The sequence below is a fragment of the Chrysemys picta genome, chromosome 22 (assembly GCF_011386835.1).
Source record: "Chrysemys picta bellii isolate R12L10 chromosome 22, ASM1138683v2, whole genome shotgun sequence".
NCBI classification, from domain to species: Eukaryota; Metazoa; Chordata; order Testudines; family Emydidae; genus Chrysemys; species Chrysemys picta.
The window spans coordinates 18,076,416-18,095,430 of NC_088812.1; the positions used below are offsets into that span (position 1 = coordinate 18,076,416).

Genomic DNA, 19,015 nt, shown 5'->3' on the forward strand with positions numbered 1-19,015 from the left:
CAGTGGCTGTTCTGCTTAGGAGATAGCTTCGTATTGGTCAGTGGTGATCTGTGAAATGGGGTTTTTTATTTTAATCCTGCCAGATCTGCCCTAACCCAAAGGTCAGAATTTAAACACGCCTTGAATGAGGGCCAGCTGAAGATGACACTTGGATGTTGCAACTTAACTGCGGGCATTCTTCCAAAAAACAATTTCTTCATCATCTCAAGTTTCAACAAGGCCTCTCTTCTCCCCCGCCCCACCCTTAGATAGGAGGGGGGGTGGAGGGACTCTTCTCTTTGGATGAGATGAGCACTGTCCTAGGAAGAGCCAGAGATGCTGTGGTGAGCTCTTCCCCAGTCCGGGGCTTTGTCTGGCTGAATACATTAAACAAAGGCACCCAGAGGTCATGCACTAGTGGAGCAAGCTCCATGCTTCCAAACAAATCCATTTCCACTGGTGTCAGAGCTCACCACTTCAGGATGGGGGAGGTGGGACTGAGGCTGCAGTACAGGTCTCTAAATGCAGCGGGGCTGTGGGGCGGTAGATTTTGCCCTCCAGGTTTCAGGATTGGCATCAAGTGGTAGGTCCTGCATGAAGGCAAATTTGCACTCTTGGCTTAGGCAACGACATCTCCATTGAAGTCAAAGGGAGGTTGCTAGGAATGGCTCAGGTTCAGGTGCTAGAATATTAAATTGAAATGGCTATTGGTATTTTCCTGTTCCATACACAGCTTGCCTAGATGCTCCCCACCCCACAACCAGCCAACTGTGTCCTCTTTTTTGCATGTAGGACCCTCTATTGCAAACTCTTACAGGGCAAAAGGTCAGCTATGTATTGCAAAATCAGTGTTTAAATGCTGCTGTGCACATGTGTGGTTGTGTATGGTATGGAGTAGATAGGTGTCTGAATGTGTTTGTGTATGGTCATGTGTGTGTTTTGGTACTTGTGTATGTTTTGTGTATAGACTATGTATTTGTGTATGGTGCGTATGTGTGTTGGTGTCTGTGTAGGTGTTTGTATATGTTATGTATGTATATTTTTGTGTATATGGGTGTTTACGTTTGATGTATGTATGACTGTGCCTGTGAGATATATATGTATATGGGTTTATGTATATGTGTGGGGAGGAGTATGTGTGTAAGAACATAAGAATGGCCATACTAGGTCAGACCAATGGTCCATCTAGCCCAGTATCCTGTCTTCCGACAGCGGCCAATGCCATGTGCTTCAGAGGGAATGAACAGAAAAGGTAATTATCAAGTGATCCATCCCCTGTCACCCATTCCCAGCTTCTGGCAAATACAGGCTAAGGACACCAATAGCCATCAATGGACCTATCTTCCATGAATTTATCTAGTTCTTTTTTGAACCCTGTTATAGTCTTGGCCTTCACAACAAAGAGTTCCATAGGTTGACTGTGTGTTACATGAAGAGACACTTCTTTTTGTTTGTTTTAAACCTGCTGCCTATTAATTTCATTTGGTGACCCCTATTTCTTGTATTATGAGAAGGATTAAATAATACTTCCTTATTTACTCTCTCCACACCAGTCATGATTTTATAGACCTCTATCATATCCCCCCTTAGTCGTCTCTTTTCCAAGCTGAAAAGTCCCAGTCTTATTAATCTCTCCTCATATGGAAGCTGTTCCATACCCCTAATCATTTTGTTGCCCTTTTGTGAACCTTTTCCAATTTTGAAATTCTGTTTTGAGATATATATTTGACATGTATATTTATTTATGGTCCATGGATATGGATGTCTGTGCTGGTGTCTGCAAATGTTTTGAGTATGTGTGTGTATTTGTGTTCAATGTGTATGTGTAAGCATATGTGTTTGTGTATAGTCTGTGTGTGAGTATATGAATGTGTGTATTTGCTTATGATGTATGTGTGCATGTTTGTGTGTTCATGAGTATGTGTGCATGGTGTAGATGTGTGTGTCTGGTGAGTGTATGCTTATGGTATGAGCGTGAGAGAGAGTGTGTGTGTATGTGTGTGTGTGTATTGTGTGTGAATGTATTTGTGTGGTGATGAGAGTTTGTGTATGGGTGTGTGTGGTAAGTTTAGGCAGGCAGTGTAGGAAGCAGGTAAAGAATTTTGTCTCCATTTCAAGATAATGTTTATCACTAAAGTTACCATCTAACTATAAATTTCCATAAAGCTCCATTTCCGACATACGCCTTTCCTATGGAATTTATGTCAAAAGAACCCTGAAAGCAAAACTACCTGTATGGGCTGACAGACTAGCCAGACAAGGTGTGTCAGTTCTCTGTGCATGGGAGAAAAATAATTAACCCAAACCCTAATGAGATTGAACTAAACTATAAAACTGTATAAACATCCAGATTACTGAAGACAACACCTTTGATCTCTGGGCCCTTTCACTGAAATTTACCATTAACCTCTTTGATGCACTTCTTCAAAGATGTGGAAATTTCGGGGTGAAACCCTGGAGCCATTGAAATCAATGTGAGTATTTTGCCATTGACTTAAATGGAGCCAGATTCCCCCCCCCCTTATATTTTGCAGATGTTTGGGACCATTAGATTGAAAAGTACTTATGCAGCCGGTTTGATTAAGGAAAAAGAAAGGCCACATTCCATAGCTAATGTAAATCAACATAAATCCAATGGAGCCATGCTGATTTCCAGTGACTCGCATTCTGTACTGAAGACTTGGTTGTATAGAATTGGATTTATTTTACTTGAAGTTAAAAAAAAATCCAGAATATCTTTGTTATGGCCTCCCCCCTCAAGAAATTATTAAATGACAAGGCACCGCTTGTTTGCACTTTTGTAGCCGCGTTGGCCCCAGGATATGAGAGAGACAAGGTGGGGGAGGTAATATATTTTATTGGACCAACTTTTGTTGGTGAAAGAGACAAGCTTTGCAGCTCCACAGAGCTCTTCTTCAGGCTCCGTGGAGCAAGAAATCTTGTCTCTTCCACCAACAGAAGTAGGTCCAGTAAAAACTATTGCTTCACCCACCTTGTCTGGCTCAAAGCACCATTTGTTTGAGATATTGTATTCACTTCTGGATGGGGGAGTTGTTTTTTAATGTAGTCAGTATTTTCTGAACTAGTTTGGAAATCAGAGGGGAAGAGCAAGTGAATGAATTGAGTTCATTGTGTTGAATGATGAAACAAAAGAAATACAGACATTTATTGTTATTAATATTGTTGCTGGTGTTGTGCCAACAGTTCCAAACAGTTTACAGTCTCAATGGCCAAGAGGATAGGAGGGGAAAGTGAGGCACAAGGCGGTGGTATCACTGGGCTGTTTTGCTGAACAGTGACTGCAGGACAGAACCCCAGCTTTCTGTGAAAATAATGGCATTGGCCCTGGTTCAGGAAAGCGCTGAGGCACTTGCTTAAGTCCCATTGATTCCAGTGCATTTAAGCACCTGATCAGAAATAAGCACCAGCTTAGGTGTTTTACACCTGCTTAAGCGTAAACCCACACTTATGTTCTTTGTTTTATCAGATCCTTAGAGAGTTAAGGCGGTAAGTAAGTGACATTGTCTTGGCAAACACATTTCAGCTAGGCATGCCTAAAGCCATTTGACCCCTAAAGTCATCTCATGCTAAGAAAATATCCAGGATTCTAAAGAATGGATGGGGGGGGGGGAGAGAAATGAAATACCTGGAAAGCAGAATCAATTTTTAACATTCATGTCACAGCATTTACACACACACACCGATGCACCTACAGACTGTCCATGGAGAGTGAAAGAAATACTAGGAAAATAGAAAAACTAGGAGGTCGAGAATGCCTGCACTAGAAAGTTACACACCATAATAACTTAGCAAATGTAGCGTCCCCAGCCAAGCGTTGATTTCTTTAAGAGCTGGAGCCAAGGATGCAGTAAACTTGGATGATAAAAAATTAGTATGTAAAATAACAGAGTGAAATACAATTTCCCTGAATACCACTTCCCTTTCATTACCCTTTGACTGGCTGGGACTTTAAAAGCTGTACCCCAGCCATTTTCTTTAACTGCTTCATGATTCAGACCTAATGAATTTGCTTTGCTACCAATAAATCAGAATCAATGTTTTCTCTTCAATTTTGTATTCCTAATTTCTTGGGGAGAGTCACCAAAGAGTGCGACTGCCTCAAGTTAGCAAAGTAACACGCTATTATTTGCAATCAGAAGACTTTATAATGTTACAGTGCACCATGGGTTTTGCAGCTGGAAGGGTTTGCAAATCACAGATTATATTAACTGTTTGCTGTGTCCTGTGAAATGTGGAGCACTGCAAGATTTTAAACTGTGCTGTATATATATGAAGCTGCTAAACAAACAACAGCGATTATTTCCCCCATGGGGAACATAGCAGAGGGGCCGCAGTGCCCTTTGATTAAAAGTAACTTCAGTGGAACAGAATATGGTGATCCTTAGAAATTGCTTCCTGACATTTTCCTGCCTCAGTGGAATCTGATCAATACAGTATGTATGATGAGATTCGTGGATTTCCCACATCTGTTTCCATAGCTGTCTTAGAAACGCCATGGATGCTATAGATATGTGCTGGTGGTGGTGGTGGTGGTGTGTGTGTGTGTGTGTGTGAGAGAGAGAGAGAGAGAGAGAGAGAGAGAGAGAGAGAGAGCGATCTACTGGTTATTTCCCCTTCCAAAGACTAAGAGGGAAGGAACATGCAACATACCATATCAGAGAATGGCATTTGTAATTCTCCTTACGTGTGGAAACCGAATTTGTTGAGTGTGCATTTTCTTTTCTTTCTCTCTCCCCCCACCCCTTTTTCTTTTTTCCTTCTGTGCCAAAGCTGGTTACTGATGTATCCTCTCCATGACTTCTTGCTGCTTGGCTCCCACTCAGATCCTGCGCTGAAGGCATTTATCATTTTACATCACAAGGTGGCTCCTCGATTTAACTTCAGAACCAGTTCTCTGGGGAATATTTAGGGCATATGTAGTGTGTTGGTGTGGGGGGGCTAGCCACATTTTTTTTGTTATCTTTATGTAAAATACATGTACAAAAACACCCCATGCCACTGTCTAACATAAACAAATTACTTTTATAGTCCCATGAAAACAACCCCCACAGGATCAGAATTTCCTGGGACACAGGGGGTATTAAAAAGAAGGTAATGCATCCAAAGAAAATACATTGTGCATTAGCTCAGATCTTTTTATGGAAACAAAACAATAACATTCTGTGACGGAGCAAGTTTGCTGTGAAAATAGGCGCATGAACAAATACAACAACGTTTATTGAATTTAAAAATGGTCTTTAATGAACACAAGCACATAAGAGGAGAGAAAGCCGGTTTCCATCAGCTCCAAAACTTTGATCAGCGGCGAGGGCCTGGGAAGGAGATTTTTTGCAGAATATACACTTCATTTCTTGCAAAGAATCCTCTCTGAAGAATTAGCAGACTATGCATTTTTTTTAACCGTCCAAGATCCCAGTACTCATGCCTATACATCCTTTACAAGGAGCATAACAATGACTTACTAACACAATCTTTGGTTGTGGTGTAGGAATTTACTTTCCAAGTGCAAGGAAATAGAGGTGAAATTAACCAGGCTTTCAGCTGAGAATTCGGGATCACGTGAGCAGAGAGAGCACGGCCGAGTTCCATAAAGTGCCTTAGGGGAACAGACTCTTGTCCTCTGGTCCAGAGTCCCCCCACCCCCTCCCGTAGCCCAGATCTTGAGAGGAGAGGGGAGACTTCCCTCCTCTGGATGCTCTGAAGCAAGAGACTACCTCTCTGGAAGTGTCCGGAGTGTAGAAAAGACTGTGAGGTATTTAAGGCACTCCAGACAATTGCTCATTCTGTAGTGAGTTATTATGCTACTGAGCCAAAGGTCATTAGAAAGGATAAGGGCAGCCATAAAACCGGCACAACTAGCATGCTTTTCCTATAGAGATTATCATTATTGGCTTATTAATACACGATAATTTTGAATTATACACTGCAATAAATAGGAGAGGGTTGACTTGTGGCTTTAAATATTTTATGAATCTCAAAGCGAACATTTTAAGCCACACCATGTGCCTCCGAATGATTAGAAGGACTCAACTTTCTTCTCTGGTTCAAGTTTTTTTGTTTTCTTCAAATAACAAAATAGAAGTGGTTTAAAGAGCAATCGAATGGAAGTTTGCAATATCTGAAGGGGGAAAGAAGTGTATTTAGGAAACTCCAAAATTAACGTATTTGGTCTTAAGTGGTTATCACTCCCTGACTGAAATCCTGAAATCAGATGCAAAAGAGAAAAAAGAGAGAGAAATCACTCTATAGTTGCATTCAAAATGCAATTTGCAATACACTCTGTCATTTCAAAAATCGGAGGCGATTTCAGTGTTAAAGCTACCCTTTGATCACCCACTGGCTAGGAGGAACCAAACGAAAATAAATAGATGAGCTGTCCCCTCATTTTTTTAATCCTAAGAATAAAAAGTGTAGCGTGTGCCAACGCTAATCACATTTTAAAAGAAACACCCCCTTTCTGGAATATTTTGGTAAGTTTTTCGATTCAACAATATCAAAGATCAGATTTCTAATTTATATATTGCTTTCTGACATTTAAGAGCCCTGGTGATGAAATATACGTCCTCAAATGCCTCCAAGCACCATAACTCTGCCAAAACACAAAGTTCATTCAGGGAAAAACCAATAATAAGAACAATAACAGTAAGTAGAAACTTAAACAATATTTTAAATTCAAGTTCACATGCATCAATTCTTCAGTAATCCCCCCCCCACACACACACACACCTTTCATTGAAATATATTTGAGGGGCTTCATTGAGTACAAAATAATATCCAGACTGCCTTTATGTGACACAAATAAACTTAACGGTCACGATAATATGTCAGTAAAACTGTACATATGCACTCGACAGCGAAGGTAACATTCAGGCACGGATTGGCCTGCAGAGATCAAGAAATAGTGTCTAGCCAACAAAATCTTCAGTATGTTTAATGAATGATATGCTTAAATCACATAATTATAGGGGAAAGCGTATTTTTAAACAATCTTAATTAAAATAGAATTATTTTTGCACAAATAAATCTGACACAGTTAACATACATATTTTCCCCTCACCCATCCTAACCTCATTTTCCCCAACCCAAAGTATTTGCGGCAAAATTATTCTTCCAATAGTAAATCTTCTTCTAGAGATGAACAGTATATAGAGGGACCTTTCCTTTCAGTTTGTAATCTTCATTGTACACAACGCCCCCAGCACCCCAGAGCGAATCCTGTCCAAAATACTAGAGATTTAATATATTTTAAAAATACATTCACATACAAATTTTACCAAACTTTCTGGCCTTTCCTCTAGAAAGCGATCATATACAAATACCTTTAGCCCAGCAATCATAAATATTGTCGTCTTTGTAAAACAAGCATTTCCTCTTATTCCACCATCTTCTTCCAAGCAATAAGCACTCTTTGCGCTGGCACAAGAATAATTTAATCAACAAAGTCGAATCCGAACCTAGGGGGGAAAATAATAGAAAATTAGCTTCTTAGCTCTACTCATGGGATGCAGTATCTTCATTGTTCCTTTGTTAGAGTTTGCATCAGCGCGAGAGGAACATCTCTTTCCCCCAAAACGAAACTTTTTTTTCCCACCCCCTCTCTTGTGCTTAGGCTCTGAATCCAATCATTCTTCATCATCTTGCTGTAGGAGTTGGAACTCTGCTTAGCTTTCTATAGAGTCTTTTGTGCGTGTGTGTATGTGTGTGTGTGTGTGTGTGGGGGGGGGGGGGTTAGCCGCTGTCCTCTTGACTGAGGCGTGAGCAAAGAAATAACAGACACAACCCACAACACGAGCATTTTAGGAAAAGTTGCAGACTTGGTAGGAATCTCTCTCCTATAACCTGGGTTTTTAAAAAAGACTCCTTGATGTACTAAGTGATGCAGAGACTAGGGTGGTTTTTTTTCTTCCTTCCCCCTCCTTGTTTACAGCTACAGAAGGCAAAAGAGTCATAAATCTTAGGGCAGCCTACAGAGACAAGTACATTGGTATGCATCGTTAGAACTAGCTAATACCTAAACCCATTAGCAGACCGTGTAGAGTTCGAGTTTCCGGTGTACATTAACTTACAGTTAAATTCTGGAGGAAAGGGCATTGTGAATTAACATAAACTATATCCATCATATCGTTTGTCATATTAGATTAGTCAACCATGGATTTTTGTGTGTGTGCGTGTTAAACTTTTTTTTTTGAAGCCTTCCAGCGCTGTGTTAATTTCAGACAAGGGGTTGCCTTTTTTGCATAACTGCCATAAATCATAGATCAGGATCTTTTTAAAAAAGTACAGGCACCCCAATTACTGTGCATATTAAACAAGAAATCGCAGTGATGTGGGGGAGAGTGAAATCAAGAAATGTCAATGAGGAGATTGGACCAAGAAAAGAAAGACTATCTATCTATCTATCTATCTATCTATCTATCTGTCTGTCTTGGGCCAGTCTCTCTCTCTCTCAACAAGAAAGTAAGTCCTTCATTGACAAGAAGGTGGGGTGGGCTTCAGAAAAGAAATGGATCCTTTAAGGCAACACACACTGGAACCTAATGGTAGAAAGGGCCAAATTATGAGACCAACACACAAGCAAAACCGTAATTTTTTATATTATTATTATTATTATTATTATTATTATTATTATTATTATTATTATTATTATTATTTGTAAATTCCTTTCACCATTAGTAGATGGGTTCCATTGCACGCAAGGGACCTTTTTCCCTGAGATCCATTATGGTGCCTATTTCCTTCCACTAATCAATGCTTTTGTGTCTTCTTTCCACTTGCCCTGGCTCCCCATCTTTGCTCTCATGACGCTGGGTTTGTTCACATATTGCTGCTGACACCCCTCCCTTCCACCCCCACTGCACCATCATAATATGCACCATAGACATAATGCCACCCCCAGCTTTGCTTTGAAAAAACCCCTCTTGCTTCGCCTATATGAACAGATTCCCCCGTCCCTCTTTCTTCCTCCCTCTCTCGTCCTCAGCCCCCTCTCCCCCGGGTTTGGGTTGCACATAGATTATCTGAACTTTTGTTGTTCGCTTTTCCTCCTTCGCCCGTGAAAGCGTTAAAGGTAAGGGACTGGCACTCGCGTCCAACAGCAGGCTTTTGTAAGGATGATTTATTGCCTCAATCTTGGTTCACCCAGAGTTCACATGGATTTGCTGCTGCTGAGGGCTAAAAGATGGTCTCCCTTGACAAGTGTGACTATTGGAAATGCCTCTTTTCTCTCCCTCTCTCGCCCTCTCTCTCTGCTGGGCTTCTAAAGTGTAAAATGGTTTATAATTGAGAATGAGACTGGAGTGTTTTGCTTGTGTGTGTGTGCGTGCGTGTGTGTGTGTGTGTGTGTGTGTATTATACACCACTATGAATATCATTGCAAAGCCAACACGATCTGCATGGGAAGTCTGCTACCTGTGATCCCATTTTTTTTTTAAAGAATAAGCGCACATATCTTTTTTTTTTTAATGGGATCTGTGCCCAATCACAGGTAGCAGACTTCCCATGCAGATCGCGTTGGTTTTGCAATGATGTTCAGACAAAAGGCTCTTATTGCTGTTTGATGCACGCGCACACACGCCGTAGAAGTTGTGGCCTGGTGTTTGTGGGAGAATGAGATTTCCAAACCTTCTTTGTTGGGGGGGTTGAGGAGGAATTGTTACTAATCTGGACTGCGATGGGGGTTAGTACGGTTAATCTAGTTGTGATTAGCCCGAGAGCCCTTGTAGCTCTTTATTTCAGAGGAATTACTCAGTTAACAACAACAGCAAATCCCCTCTTCTTCCTTCTCCCCCATCCCTCGGTTTAAAACAAGTAAAATAATTTATTAAATGCATCGAGGTCTTAAATTCCTGCAGACGCATCAACCATAGATTACACAACGTGACCTGCCTTCCAATGCTCCTGATCCCCCCCACACACCAAAAAGAGGGGAGGAACAAAGGGAGACCCAATCCCCTTTTATAAGGCACCTCTTTCTAATCCCCCCTTTATATTTGCAGCGGAAACGTTATTTTTTCTATATCGAAATTTGTTTGTACTTTGAACATCCGCCTGCATTTGCCTGTAAAATAACCCTTGTGGTAATGCTAATAAGATGCAAATTTTATAGAGAGCTAATCGCTTTTTCTTAATTTATACTTCAAGGAAATGAGGGGCCTTATCTAAAAACGTTTACATAGAGCCAGCCAGGTGTTTGGTATTTCTAACTATCCCCTTCATCTGTCTCTGTATATCGAGATGGGTATGGGTGATCGTGTTGTGTGTGTATGCTGAGAAATTTTATAGAGTATAGACTATGTATAGTTCTATGTATTTAGATGTATAAGGGTGAATTTGGGTGTGTATATCGTTATACACTACATAGCGACTATATATAGTATAAAGAACAGGAGTACTTGTGGCACCTTAGAGACTAACAAATTTATTTTTGTTATAGATCATATATATTTATGTCTCTATGTCTAGATATATGTGAGTGATCTTGTGTGATTGTGTTTATTTATAATCATAGACTACATAGAAAGAGATTTTATATGTATAGAACATAGATTATGTATGTTTATGTCTACATATCTAGGTGTGTATGGGTGATTTTGTGTATGCTTTGTGTGTGCATATAATCACAGGCTATATACAGAAGTATGTATGGGACAGAGACTGGATATCTCTCTCTATATACAGATGTATATGCCTGGTTGTATGTATGTATATAGTCAGAGACTATGCAGAGAGGCTATATATATACACTATATATCATATATCTTCATTTTATTAAAAGCCATTTGGAAGCTCTTTTAGATGGTTGTACTTTTCTAAAACGTGACTAGCTTAATCTTTCAAAGTTGTGGAAGAATCACTAGAAAAATGATAGACATATTTTCAATGATATATAAATGAACAACCCAGACTAGGCTAACTTCTCCTGCTTATTGATGACATCAGTCCTATTCCGGTGAAGTTTTATTCCTGGAAAACATAATGAAGCATTAACGCGATTTCAATATTTTTAATTTGCCTCAGCTAAATCTTTAGCAAAGAGGTTGAATCTGGATTTGTACCGAAATTAATTTTCAGGATTTATTTTTAAAATATTTGATGCTCAACTTGACGTTCTTCATCTGTCCTTACTTTGTCCCAAACCATAATTATATTCACTTCTGATAAATAATTCATGCCAATCTCTTACCTTTGGATTGCCTTGTCTTCAAAACAAGCCCAGATATGATTCTTGAAAAACAGAGTTAAATGTAATTTAATAGAATCAAAACGGAATGATTTGTCTTAAAGTAGACATTTTTGAACCCGGGATTTAAAAAGTGAACGTTTCTTGAACTATTATCCAGCCTAAGACGGTTTAGTTAAACCCATGGCAGTGCAAACACCAGAAATGCAAATATTCCTGATAATAAATTTGTAAGGAATCCATAATGGTGGATACATTGATGAGTTCCTTAAACTGTATAGCTAGTCTGGAGGTAGATAATTAAATAAACAAATCACAATAAAACGCATTAACTTAGTGTGTTTTAACTGATGGTGTCTGAATAGAAAGACGCAGAGAGTTGCTAGGTCAAATTCATCGCTAGTGTAACTCCAGTGACTTCAACAGATTTACACCCCAGGGCTCAAAGACTAAATTTAGCTCAGTGGCCTGTAAATCCGCCGGATTTAAATGAAACTTTAAGCAGCTAATGAATATACCAGAAGCCGAGGACTCACAATGATATGCAGCGATGTAAATATGTTTTCAATAAACACAGGGTCTGTACAAATCCGGAATCGTTTAGCTAGGACTGGGATGTTTTTGGAATGGGTAATCTGAACTGCACTCAATCCACCGCCCCCACCTTTTATTACCCCCTTTAAACACCCCCAGTGGAAGGCTATCGGATTTCCACACCGCACCGACTTGCCATTTTTAACTGGCTGACCTAGTTAATGGTGGATGTTGATTAATTTTTTATTTATTTATTGAGTTTGCCTTCAGTTTGGCCGTGGCTCAGTCAAAAATCGAAGGGCTCATTACATCCCTCTGCCTAGCACGCTGGATACTCCGCAGCGCAATTTAAAATTGCGCGCAGGTGAGCGCTCCTAAGGTTTCGTCCCGCAAACGCCTGAGCGCTTTCGACTCCCCCTGACTGCCCTGGGAATTGAAACACGCGACCCTCTTCATCTAGTCCGGTATGTAAACAGGGGCCTATTTCGGCCAGTATATGTGAGGGTAGAATTTGGCCGCAATTCTTTACTTTGCGGATTTTTTTTTTTTTTTTTTTTTGCGCGTACGGATTTCTATACAACACTCCCCCCGTATTTAAGACTTGAATATATATGTAGGGGGGCACTGCCTGTATATAGGTGCACAGTACTAAAGCACCATTAGCAGTGATGCACATCACATGCAAACAAACAGCCCAGGTCGACTTTCGTCTTGAACTTTTTGCTGGGTGGAAAGAAGGAAAAGTTATACATCGGATACATTTCCCAGTCCACTTTGTGGTGGCTGGGGTACAAAACAATGAACAGAGTGAGATCGCTTTGTAAACAGGACAGCAATCCCACGTCCACTTCCATTCAAACTGGGCATTAACATTAGAGAGAGAGAGAGAGAGAGAGAGATTTCTGATCGTTTGGAAGTCTTCCACCATACAAGGGAGAGAAAATCAGATCTTTATCCAGTTCCTTTCTGAAACAAGGGGGGAAATTAAACTGGCAACATTGGAAAGGAATATGATGGGTGTGGTGTATGTTATGGAAAGTTTGCACAACAGTGAAGTGTGTGAGAGAGTGAGAGAGAAGCTAGAACCCGCATCCTTAGCAGCCCCAATCAACTTGTTTGTAATTGTATATGGCATTTTAACTACAGCCTCTTCCCCCGTCAGACAGAGATCTGACACCAAACGTCTGATCAACTTAAAACAAACAAGATTTGTGGGGGATTTCCAGTCATAAATAACCCAACAGTCTCTCTGGGTGGATTTTACCATCCGGGCTGGTTTGTTAGTTTAGATTGGTTGGTCTGTTCTAGGCACACAGTTAACGATGGAAGGGGTTGATCGCTGGCTGGGGTACATGCACTTTAGCTGAGGATCTCCTCCAAAGTTACTACGAACGATGCCGCAAAGGCAGAGAAATCATGGCCCCGTTGAAGTCAATGGCAAAACTTTCTTTGGCCTCTTTAGCGCCACGAGGCAACCCGCGCTGCTGGACCACAACAGGGCATATCCTGCCCTTTCCGGGACGGGGGTTTGCAGCTGAGGTTAGCACAGGAGGTGTCTTTGAAACGCCTTTAATGAGACTCTGAGACAACAACGTTTATAATTATAATTATAATTATTCCTTGTTGTTGCTAATTTCGATTTATCTTCCAGGGCTCTTTTGTATGCCTGTCATTGCCTGTATAAGCTAATGGTTTTGCCAATAGTCCTTGCTTGTCTCTTCCCAAAGAAAATCGTTTGGTTTTAAACAAGAGCTCTCGACTGCAAAACTCCCTAAGAGGAGCGAGAACAGGGGAAGACATTGGAAAACGTCTACGGTTAATTTCCATAAACTAGTAAAAATAAAGATGCGATTATAAACACACACACATTGCACTGACCAGGGGCCAAGCATTTCTTCAGCAAACGTTATTATGTTTACATGAAACAAGCCATTACACCCAGCACGTGCATCAATAGCTTATTTCAAATAAAGACCTACATTGCAACATGACTGCCTCCATCATGCAATTTAAGCACCCTACATAATCTGTTGTGTGTTAAACAAGATTTAAGATCTGCTGTCTCCAGGGCAAGGCTTCACACACACACACACACACACACACACACACACACACACACACACACACACACACACACATATCATGGAGGTGATCACAAAGGTGCAAAGCCAGAGGACATCATTGTTTGGATCCTCAAGTTATTTTAGTTGTTTTTTTTTAATTTAAATTAATTTTATTTTTTATCAGCAGGTTTGGGCCCTTTATGCACAGGATGGCTGGTGAGAGATGTTCTTAAGTGACGTGGGTATGTTGGTTTAGAACGTTTGCTCTTGAGTTCTAACTCTGGTGGAATCTTCCTCAGAAGAAGCCATTGGAGATATGCCCATGACTGTGATCCACTGAGTCCCTCTCCTGTGTTGAGTTAAAGATATCCAGTCCCCCTTCTTCCCCATCCCACCAGCGAGAAGAAACTGGAGATGCAAAAAGCTGCTCAAGACCATAGACTTTTGGAGGCTGTCTTTCCTAAGGTCCCATTACCATGAGGTGTCAGTCAGCAGCCTCTCCCATCTCCAAAGGGACACCAGCCTCACTGCTGTCTGAAGCCAGAAACATCCATGACTTCTTCAACAAGCCAAAGACTTGCCTTGCAGGGCTTCAACAGGGCTCTGGGGTGCAAGGATGATCAGACCTCAGAACCAGCTCCCAAGGTTCCAGTGGTCTCCTCGGCCATTCCATGTGACCTCCCAAAAAAGGCAGAAGCTTTCTGGACCAATGACCAATCCTAACCCTGGTGGTAGCAGCAGAGTTCACCCACAAACAGGGCACAACTCTAAGCAAAAAACCCAACCTACTTCCAACAGGTATGTTCCATCTGATCCCAGTAGCACTTTCTTTTTACAATGTGTGCACTGTACAGACAATGGGTTTCTTAGCAACTCCAAATGAGTGGTCACCAGTAGCCCTTTGATAGAATTTTAAACAACTGTATAAATACTCATGACTTACTCCAGAAAATTTTGCCCTGCATGCTTGATGTTGTTCTCACAAGGTTATTAAAACAATGCTCAGTGCTAGAAATGATTTTTAATCCAATAATCCTAAATTCTGCATACTTTATTGTCCTAATTTCTTGTGCACTAGCCATTGCATTTTGATGCAACTTTGTTTATTTGTTCATTGAGGGACAAAGAAACAGAGAGAGAGAGAAGGATGGATGGAGGGGTGGAGGGGATGGTAGGATGGATGGATGTGAAATTACCCAGGCAGACATATGAAGAGATAGAGAGAAAGAGAGATATATGTAAAATGACATGGATAGAAAGATAGATGTAAAGTTACCTAGACAGAGAGAGATTAAATTAGAAAGAAAGAAAGAAAGAAAGAAAGAAAGAAAGAAAGAAAGAAAGAAAGAAAGAAAACCAGTACGTATCTCAACACTGGGTAACAGCAGAACACTTTGAAATTGTCTGCACAGGTTCTATCGGAGCTTGTTAAAAATCCAGACTTTTAACTGAATTTGGATATTGTCTGTCCACCAATGGGACATTTCAAATGACTGCAGTCAGTTTACTGTTTGCAGTTATGTTACTGTCAACTGCTTCAAAGTTCAGATGTTGTACGGGGTGTGGGACTGGGGGGGTGGGCTGCTGCAAGGGCAGGAGCAGATGAGATGGTGTGGCCTTTTATTTTCTAGGTCCCTGCTGAGGGCCGGCACGCTTTATACCAATGTCCAGATGGAGAAAGAATTCCAAGTTATCAGGTATCCCTGCTGACAGTGGAGTGTGGAATTGGCTCAGCGGCTCAACCTCAAGCTCTGGTTCCAGATCTGAAGGATGAAGGACAACAGGAAGGAGGGAGCTGAGAGCCTGTCCCCTAGCAGAAGCCCCCCAGTGAGCTCCCAAATGGAGGGTGGGTAGGATGTGCCCAGGAGCAAGTTCTACAGCAAGGCCCAAGGAGATGTGTGGGTTGGCAGCCTGTCTCTGACAGCCCTTGTGCAGCTGCCCTGGAAGTTGGATCCTCCTCTGTCTCTGCAAGGGAAGTGTCATTACCGATCCCCCTAATCTGCAAAGGAGACGAAGTGAGAAAATTACCTGGAAAACGTGTCTGGGGCCAGCTCACTCTTCAGCCACAGCTTCTCTATAAACTTGGACCACAGCTGTGCTGCTCAAATTCCCAGTCAGCGCTACCTTGGGGCCCTGCAACTCCCATCTCACCTAAACAGACTTAAACACCACATCCTGCACCTTGGGGAAGTCCTCCGGAACCTGCAGTTCTTGTGCATTTGTGAGGGCTCTCTGCCATGGAAACTAAGCTACAGTCCTATTATGTCATTAAAAAACAAAACAGAAAAAACCTCTAAGTGTAACCAACAGTATCCTTTGATTTCCTTACCCCCTCTATTCCCAATTACCTCCTGCGTATTAAACTGTACAGAGATCTGTGTACAAGGCAGCTAGGAACTGGTGTGTGCATGTAACCCAGCCAATAACAGGACAAGTTCTGTGTGAGCTTATAACACGCTCCATGTATTTTATTAAAGTTGATTTTACTCAGCTGTTTACTTTGTCAGTTACAAAGGTGTCAACAGCCACCCTTTAAATATCCTTACAACCCAATTAAACTTCCTCCAAGCCTAGGGCAACATTTTTTGAAAAGCAACTAGTGATTTTATCGACCTCACTTTCTGGGGGGCATATCTTAAAAGGCGCCTGATTTTCAGAAAGGGTTGAGTTCTCCTCCTCTGTAAATTAGGCCCCTTTAAGGTGCTTCAAATTAGGCACCCAGAGGTTTACTCATGAGGGTGGTTTTTCCTTTAACCCCGCACATTCCCCCTACCAGGAAATAACGTAGCTGTGGCACTTCTACTGGCCACTATCATTATCATTTCAGCGGGTTATTGTTTGATAAGCAAATGTAGATGTAAACATATTTGAACCCACTCAAAATCTGACCCTGCAATAAGTTAGCTTCTTACTGTAATTTACACATTTTTTTTTCTTTTTAAAAGAGATCGATTGGCTCTTGGTGTATTTTACTGTATTGTTGTGGTTTTCAAAATAAAGAGGCCTTTTAAAAACAGTGCTGGGCGGTTTTCTTGGCTCGTCTGGGTTGGTTTTCTCCAGGAACACTGCTCTGTTGTTCTTAAAATCACTTTGCCATCTTGTAGTTTACTAGGGGTTGGGCTTCACCCTTCTCTCACCCCCATTAATCACGGAGACAGCACTTACTTCAGTAGGCCCCCAGCCCTTTTCATCTCCCAGTTAGTATGCAGCTCCGAAGCCCTGCCTGCTTGTGACTTTTTTATAATGGCCCTTGCCTTCCCTAGAAACTCACCCATTCCTCTGAACGGAAGGTTCTCTCCTCTGCTTTGCAGGCATTTGTAGAAAGGTACATTTAGTCTGAGATTTTCAGCGGGGCACCCACAATGGGTTTCCTCTTTTAGTAAGATCAGCAGTGTGCAGATCCACTTTCAGCCCCACAGTGTTTAGGGCAGGAGCTGGACAAGTCGTGGCTCATTTTATAAGTTGAAGTGTAAAGTCTTGTTGAAATTGTGTGGAGACATTGTGATCATATGGGCTCTGCCATGCCTTAAAACCAAACAAGGTAACAACAACAGAACCTACACAGCTTTAAGTCTCCTGAAAACAATCAGAGGGAGCTTTGTGCACAAAAATGAAAATGTAGCAGTGCAGATAAATGTAAAACACATTGCAGACTGGTTGTTCCCATGGCCTCAGGCAATTATGATAACGCAACTTTCAAGTGTATTTTATTGTATCCCGCCCCCCCGCAAGATTAATTACCCAGCAACTAAATCTACATATTGTAATTAACTGATAAATATTTAATAATGGTTAGAACTTTATCCATTTGGTCTTTCCATCAACAAACTTTAGGAGGTAAACAGGCAAATTGAAGAAGACATTTTCTTGCCTTAGAAATTTCAAAGCTTGACTCTCTCTGCAATTTGTTTTTCTTTTTTTAAGTAGAAGAGTCTCTGATTGCAAAGGAAATGTTAATTTAAAGGAACCTGTTATGAGAAAAAAATAGTTTTGATCTGTAATAACAGCAAGATCTTTGTCAATTGCAGAACAAAGGTTGTGTTGTGCAGAATTCTTTTCTTGCTTAGGAGAAGTGTATTATCTTGTGTGTGTGCATATGCTTGTGTGAATGGGTTTGTGTGTGTTTGTGTGTAATGTGTCTGTATTTATGAATATGTGTGGGTCTCTATGAGCATAAGTTTATATGACGATGCCAGTGTGTATGTGTTTGTATATGTGTGCATGAGCATATGTGTCTGTGTGAACATGTGTGTGTGTGTGTGGGTGTGTGGGTGTGTGTATGTGGGTGTGTCTGTGAGCTTAATCTGGCTTCCACTGAAGCCAAATGTAGAACTCCCATTGACTCCAATGGAAGTGGGAGCAGGCCTTGTGCTTTTAAACCATAAATAAGATTAGCTGGAGTTGCCTGATGCACAGAACTAACGGATTTCAAAATGCCTCATTTGTGGTGTCCCTAAGGAAATGAGCACTTGAAGGCCTTCCTGGAAGTGTGTCTCACCCATGCCACCAACCCAGCCCTACTGCAGCCCTGCAGGAAAATGGCTGTGCTATAAGCGAATTACAACCCCATTCCTGGAATTAAATCAAAACTCAAAGCTAACTCAATTGTACCTAGTATGGCAGAAAGGTCAAAAGGGTTTCTTGCTCCATTTACAATAATTAATGTAGCCCAGCAACTTCTCCCCTCACCCACCCACTAATGGGCAAAGCAACACCCAGAGACCCGGAAACCGGGTTAGAGAAGGAGCGATGCCCGCTTTGAGCCCAGCTTCTTCCGCCTTTTTAACAGGTGGAGCCGTAGTTGGTTACATATTTCTTGATCTTCAGCTGTGGGCTAAGGCAGCTTATTGACAGGGGAATGAATGCGGTGTAAAGGAAGGAGAGTGCTCTTGTGAAAGGGGTCTGTGTGTATTTGTATGTGTGTAGGAGAAGGGCTCTGTATGACCATCTTTGTGTATGTATGTGTATAGAATAAAGTCCTCATAAGACCATCTCTGTAGGATAAAGCCCTGGTAGGCAGTCAGTGTCTGTGGGTGTATTTATATTTGTGTATGATAAAGCCCTTGTAAAGGAGTCGGGGGTATTTGTGTGTGTGCGTGTGTGTGTGTTTAGATTAAAGCCCTGTAAGAGAATCTATGGCTGTTCTACACCCAATTTTTGCACTGAGGTAACTGGATCAGTAATGTATTGATAGGAACGCTTTTCAAACAATGGAAGTATGTCCACACTAAGGGGTTGC

General features: G+C 41.3%; 1 protein-coding gene and 1 long non-coding RNA gene across 5 annotated transcripts in view; one reads left to right on the forward strand and one right to left on the reverse strand.

Annotated features, from left to right (window-relative positions):
• HOXC4 (homeobox C4) overlaps positions 1–16,792 on the forward strand; it is a 46,701-nt gene extending 29,909 nt beyond the window's left edge. For 2 of the 4 annotated variants that reach the window (XM_065576016.1, XM_042842232.2), the window contains exons 5-6: positions 13,964–14,574; positions 15,408–16,792. The gene's annotated coding sequence lies outside the window, so the exon portion shown is untranslated. Of the gene's footprint in view, positions 1–13,960; positions 14,575–15,407 lie in introns of all 4 variants that reach the window. The other 2 variants (XM_042842231.2, XM_065576015.1) reach the window with 1 other exon arrangement.
• Positions 5,215–8,100, reverse strand: LOC112060294 (uncharacterized). The gene is made up of 2 exons (XR_002889617.3): positions 7,592–8,100; positions 5,215–7,454 (listed from the first exon to the last, which is right to left on the reverse strand). It is a non-coding gene; the product is annotated as an uncharacterized LOC112060294 (long non-coding RNA).
• Positions 16,793–19,015: the final 2,223 nt, after the last annotated feature.